Genomic DNA, 7,024 nt, shown 5'->3' with positions numbered 1-7,024 from the left:
GGGGCGTGGGAGGTCGGGGGCCAGGCCAGTCCAGCCCGAGCACCACCAGCTGTGCAGGGTCAGATACTGGGTCTCTCGCCCCGGTGCTGGGGGGTCCGGCACCCCCCCATCCTCTGGGGGGCCCTATTTGCACACACCACCTCCGTGCCTTCTTGGGTATGGGCCTTTAGGGGGAGCGGGGTACGGACCCCCCAGATAGGCCTAGCAGATGCTGTCCTGCCAGGCCAGGCCCAGCAGGAGGTCACACGACTACCCCCAGTGGTCAGGGTGGGGTCTGGGAAGGCTCCCCGGTGGAGGTGGCCAGGTCAGCTGGGGCCCTTGTCTACCCCCTGGAAAACCGTCCCCAGGGGTGGGGTCGAGACTGCACCTGCCGGCCCTGTGGGCAGAGCCCAGGAAGGGGCTCTCAATCCCGCTCCTCCCCTTCTCCGTGGAGACCACGATGGCCACGCCCTCTGCTGGGTCCCGCCCCTCCCCTTCTCCATGGCGACCACGATGGCCACGCCCTCTGCTGGGTCCGGCTCCTCCCCATCTCCGTGGAGACCACGATGGCCACGCCCTCTGCTGGGTCCTGCTCCTCCCCTTCTCCATGGCGACTACGATGGCCACGCCCTCTGCTGGAGCCGCGCAGGCCCGGAGCTGCCCGGGGTATTGACAAGGGCCGGGAGGAGCCCGGGGACGGGGAGGACCAGGGCCCAGGATGGGCCACCCCTGGTGCCACGGCAGAAGGAACAGGGAAGTGGCCCTGGCTTCTCTCGTCATTTTTAATCACATCTGTTTTACTGATACATATTAATTCATCCAAAGTGTACAATCGGGTATTTGGTATAATCACCTCGTTTGTACATTCATTGCTTCAATCCTTACAGCTTTTCATTATTTCAATAATAATAATAGTAAAAAAGAGACAAGAAAATTCATCGCCTTGATCTCTTTCCCCTGATGTACATTGCTCCTATTTCTGGTTATTCTTGCACAATTATTTATTAAGCAGTTTTATTGAGATATATTTACATACCAAATGATCTATCCAAAGTGTATAATCAAGGACTTTTAGTATCATCACAGTGTTGTGCATTCATCACCACGAAAAATTTTAGAACCATTTCATTACTCCGAAAAGAAAAACCCCACACCCCTTAGCAGTCACCTCTCAGTCCCGCTATCCTTCCCCAGACCTACACAACCACTAATCTAATTCCATCTTTATAAATTGATTTCTATTTACATTTTATATAAATGGAATCATCCAGTACGTAGTGCTTTGTGTCAGATTTCTTTCACTTAGCATGTTTTTTGTCTGTTATTAACATCTTGTGTCTACATTGGTTCAATTTCAAAGAACAATCTTGTATATGCAATTTTACCCATATTCGTATTTCACATGTGGATTTGTTGTGCTCTACAGACCCATGTTACATTTTTAGCTTTCCTTTTAGTGACATACATGACCTTGGACGCGCCCTTTCAACCCCTTTCATACCCACATGATAGCACGGCTAGTTGCAGACATTACAGTTGGGCTTTCGCCTTTTCTGTTCGTTTCCAAAGATTAACACATCCTTTTTACCAAGTCTGCACACGGGAACCCTCAGCTTTCCATTCTCTAACCTCATTCTATTTTCTGGTGACCCATATCCAAGTTATTAACTCCATGAGTTTATATAATATATGTAGTTCATAGCAGCACAATCATACAGTATTTGTCCTTTCGTGCCTGGCTTGCTTCACTCAACATAATATCCCCCAGGTTCATCCATATCATCACGTTTTACGACTTCATTTCTTCTTACAGCTTCCTAATATTCCATTGTGTGAATGCACCACAGTAGGTTTCTGCACTCATGGGCATCTAGGTTGTTTCCAACTTTTGGCAATCATGAATAAAGCCGCTATGAATATCGGTGTGCAGATGTCTGTTCGCGTCACCGCTCTCAGTTCTGAGTATATACCCAGTGGTGGCATTGCAGGGTCACGGGGCAAGTCTATATTCAACTTCCTTAGGAAGTGCCCAACAGTCCTCCGCAGTGGCTGCACCATTCTACTTTCCCACCAGCAGTGAACAAGCGTTCCCAACTCTCCACATCCTCTCCAACACTTGTAGTTCTCTGTCTTTTGAATAGTGGCCATTCTGATAGGTGTGAAATGATATCTCATTGTAGGTTTGATTTGCATTTCCCTAATTGCTAGTGATGTTGAACTTTTTTTTCAAGTGTTTTTTTTTTCCATTTATATTTCTTCTTTGGACATATGTCTATTCCGGTCTTTTGCCCATTTTTAAATCGGGTTGTTTGTCTTTTTATTGTTGAGTTGCAACATCTCTATATATCATGGATATTAAACTTGTACATGTGATTTCCAAATATTTTCTCCCATGGAGTTGGCTGACTTTTCACCCTTTTGACAAAGTCTGTCGTGGTGCAAAAGTGTTTAATTTTGAGGAGGTCCCATTTATCTATTTTTTCTTTCGTTGCTTGTCTTAGAAACCACCACCTACTACAAGGTCTTGAAGATCTATCCAAACATTTTCTTCTAGTAGTCTTATAGTCCTGGGTTTATATTTAGGTCTTTGATCCATTTTGAGTTGATTCTTGTATAGGGAGTGAGATAGGGGTCCTCTTTCACTCTTTTGGTTTTGGATATCCAGTTCTCCCAGCACCATTTGTTGAAGAGACTGTTTTGTCCCATTAACAAGGCTTTGGTAGGATTGTCGAAAACTAGTTGGTCGCAGAGGTGAGGGTTTATTTCTGGACTCTCCAGTCTAGTCCGCTGATTGGTATGTCTATCTTTATGCCAATACCATGCTGTTTTGACCACTGTAACTTTGTAATATGTTTAAAGGTAAGTGAAATTCCCCCCACATCACTCTTCTTTTTTAGGACACTTTTGGCTATTCGGGTACACTTTCCCTTCCAAATGGATTTGGTAAATGCCTTTTCTATTACTGTAAAGTAGGCTGTTGGAATTTAGATAGGTATTTCATTGAATCTATAAACTACTTTGGGAAGGATTGTCAGCTTCACAATATTAGCCTTCCAGTCCATGAACACAGAATGTCTTTCCATTTGTTTAGGTCTTTCTTCCTTTCTTTTAGTGTTGTTTTACATTTTTCTGCATATAGGTCCTATACTTCTTTGGTTCAATTGGTTCCTAGGTATTTGAGTCTTTTTGCTGCTATTGGAAATGTAATTTGCTTCCCTGATTTACTCCTCAGATTGTCCAATACTAATGTAGAGAAACTTTACTGATATCCCGCCACTTTGCTGAACTCCTTTATTAGCTCAAGTAGCTTTGTCATAGACGTTTCAGAATTTTCTAAATATAGGATCATGTCATCCGCAAATAGAGTTTTACTTTCTCTTTTCCTATTTGGGTGTCTTTTATTATGATTTTCTTCTCTAATTGCTGTAGCTAGAACACTAGCACAATGTTGAATAACAATGGTGACAGTGGACATCCTTGTCTGGTTCCTAATCTCAGAGGGAAAGCTTTCAACTTTTCCCCATTGAGTATGATGTTGGCTGTGCATTTTTCCTATATGCCTTTTATCATTGTGGCAGTTTGGTATTGTTTATGAATTCCAAAAATAGATATTGGATTGTGTTTATAAACTGGTCTGTTCCTCTGGGCATATTAGACTGTATTAAATTCAGAGGTTTCACTTTTACTAGATCAAATTATGATTGGGGTTTTGATTCAGCCATGTCAGTAGCCTTCATAGAGAAAAGGAAACAGCAGAGGACAGAGTTTGAGTTTTGATGCTAGAGCCCCAGGAGGTAAACACACAAGAGAAGAACACAGAAGAATAGAGACAGGGAAGCAGACTTGGCCCAGTGGTTAGGGCGTCCGTCTACCCCATGGGAGGTCTGTGGTTCAAACCCCGGGCCTCCTTGGCCCGTGTGCAGCTGGCCCACGCACAGTGCTGATGCGCGCAAGGAGTGCCCTGCCACGCAGGGGTGTCCCCCGCGTAGGGGAGCCCCACGCGCAAGGAGTGTGCCCCATAAGGAGAGCCGCCCAGCGTGAAAGAAAGTGCAGCCTGCCCAGGAATGGCGCCACACACACGGAGAGCTGACATAGCAAGATGACGCAACAAAAAGAAACACAGATTCCCATGCTGCTGACAACAACACTGACAACAACAGAAGCGGACAAAGAAAGAAGACCAAGCAAAAAGACACAGAGAACAGACAACTGGGGCGGGTGAAGGGGAGAGAAATAAATAAATAAATCTTAAAAAAAAAGGAGACAGTTCCATAGACACGGCAGAGGCCCCAGAAAGAAAGATGAGCCTGCGAGTCTACAGTTGACCTTGTGGAGAGAACAAAGCAGCTGAGTCTGGAGAGGAACAAGCCCTGGGAGAGAGATGAGACTTACCCCAGCCTACAGCTGAGATTGGAAGGAGCTGGGCCCACGGAGCCCTAGGAGGAAGAGGAAGCCTGAACCCTGCAGAGACCAGCAGCCATCTTGCTCCAACACATGGCAACAGACTTCGGTGAGGGAAGTAGCTTACACTTCACGGCCTTGTGACTGTAAGCTTCTACCCCAAATAAATATACTTTATAAAAACCAACAGATTCCTGGTATTTTGCATCAGCACCCCTTTGGCTGACTAATACAATAATATTGAGGAATTTTCCCTCTATTCCTATCTTTTGAAGTGTTTTTATCAAAAAAGGATGCTGGATTTTGTCGAATGCCTTTTCTGCATCAGTTGAAATGATCATGTGTGTTTTTTTTTCCTTCAGTTTGTTGATGTGGTGTATTATGTTGACTGATTTTCTTATATTGAACAAGCCTTGCATACCAGGAATAAATCCCACTTGGATGTGATGTATGTATTTTGATATGCTGTTGGATATGATTTGTAAGTATTTTGTGGAGAATTTTTGCATCTATGTTCATTAGAGAGATTGGTATGTAGTTTTCTTTTCCAGTAGTGTCTTTTTTTTAATGTATGATTTATTTATTTATTTTTGAAAAATTTTTTAAATTAATAGATTACAAGGAATGTTACATTAAAAAACATAAAAAAACAAAAAACATAAGAGGTTCCCATATAACCCACTCCCCACTACCCACCACATCATTTTTGTGAATTGTTTTTTTTTTGAAGATACATACATCACCAAAAATCTGTTACACTAAAAAATATGAGGTTCCTGTATACCCCCTACCCCCCTCACCCCACTCCTCCCATACCAACAACCTCCCCCATCATTGTGGCACCCTCATCGCCCTCAGTGAACACATTTTGGGGCACTGCTGCACTACACAGATAATAGTTTACCCTGTAGTTCGCACTCTCCCCCAGTACATTCAGTGGGTTATGGCAGGATATATAAAGTCCAGCATCTGACCCTGCAATGTCATTAAGGCAACTCAAAATCCCAAAAATGCCCCCACATCACATCTCTTCTACCCTCTCCCTGCCCTCAGCAAATACTGTGGCCACTTTCTCCACATCAATGCTAAAATGTCTTCTATTACTCGTCACAATAGCTTTATAGTAGAATATCAGTAAGTCCACTCGTCCATATTTTATTCCTCCATTCTGTGGACCCTGGGATGGGGATGTCCCCTCCACCTGTAGATCAAGAGGGGGCTTAGATTCCACATGGATGACGGATGCAATTCCTCTGCTTACAGTTGTAGGCACTCTGGGTTCCCTGGTGTGGCGGTTGAGCATCCTCACCTCCCTGTTAGCTGACATGGGTAACACCAACGAACCAGAGAGTAGGAGTCGCCACTCTGCTGAGGCTCAGGGCCCAGCTGGCACTTGGGCAGTCCAGAGATTCAAGTCTCCTGAGTATGGACCATCCCTAGCGCCAACCACAGGTTCAGTAAAAGTGACAGAAGAGGCATGTGTAGAAAAGTCACATCTGAGTCCAGCTCCATCACAATCAGGAGCACAAATTCCAAAGCAGGGCCCTCTGACATGGCGCAGAGCTCCAAATCCATCTGCCATTATTATATACCCTGTGGGTCTCCATAGCCTTCAGGAGAACCAGTACCTAGGGTTGTATCTACTTTGGCTTTTTCTGGGGTCCTGCTGAGGTGTGTATAAGTGCGACCCCTCTGATGACCTCTCGACTCTTTTTGGAAGACTCTTATCCATATCAACTCATTTGTCTTTGCCATTTCCCCCTTTTATTCAAGGTCAAAGAGCAGTTTTTAACACTTGATCCAATATGTAGGCTGAGATATTCTCCTGGTCCATTCTGCGTACAGGCCACATTTTGTGTGTCCGTCTGCAGACGGGCACTTGACTTGCTTCTACCTTTCGCCTATTGTGAATAGCGCTGCCATGAACACTGGTGTACAAATATTTGTTCGCGTCCCTGCTTTCGACTCTCTTGAGAGGCGGGATTGCCGGGTCACAGGATAGTTCTACCCTTGACTTTCTGAGGAACCACCGTGCTGCCTTCCAGAGCTGCTGCACCATTTACCATTCCCACCAGCACTGTACGAGGGTTCCTATTTCTCCACAGCCTGGTCAGCACTTGTTATTTTCTGTTTTTTGTTTTTTTCGTTTAGTTTTGCTTTGGGTGTGAAGGGGTAGCTCTGGGTTTTGTTTTGTTTTTAAGATTTATTTATTTCCCCTCCCCCCCCCCACCCCGGTTGTCTGTTCTCTGTGTCTATTTGCTGTGTCTTCTTTGTCCGTTTCTTTTCTTTTTTTTTTTTTAAAGATTTATTTTTATTTATTTAGTTCCCCTCCCCTCCCCCGGTTGTCTGTTTTCTGTGTCTTTTTGCTGCGTCTTGTTTTTCTCTGTCCGCTTCTGTTGTCCTCAGTGGCACGGGAAGTGTGGGTGGTGCCATTCCTCAGCAGGCTGCTCCCTCCTTCACGCTGGGCGGCTCTCCTTATGGGTGCACTCCTTGCGCGTGGGGCTCCCCTACGCGGGGGACACCCCTGCGTGGCAGGGCACTCCTTGCGCGCATCAGCGCTGTGCTTGGGCCAGCTCCACACGGGTCAAGGAGGCCCGGGGCTTGAACCTTGGACCTCCCATGTGGTAGACGGATGCCCTAACCA

This window comes from Dasypus novemcinctus, chromosome X, assembly GCF_030445035.2.
Source record: "Dasypus novemcinctus isolate mDasNov1 chromosome X, mDasNov1.1.hap2, whole genome shotgun sequence".
In the NCBI taxonomy this organism is placed as follows: domain Eukaryota; kingdom Metazoa; phylum Chordata; class Mammalia; order Cingulata; family Dasypodidae; genus Dasypus; species Dasypus novemcinctus.
This window is presented reverse-complemented; position numbering follows the sequence as displayed.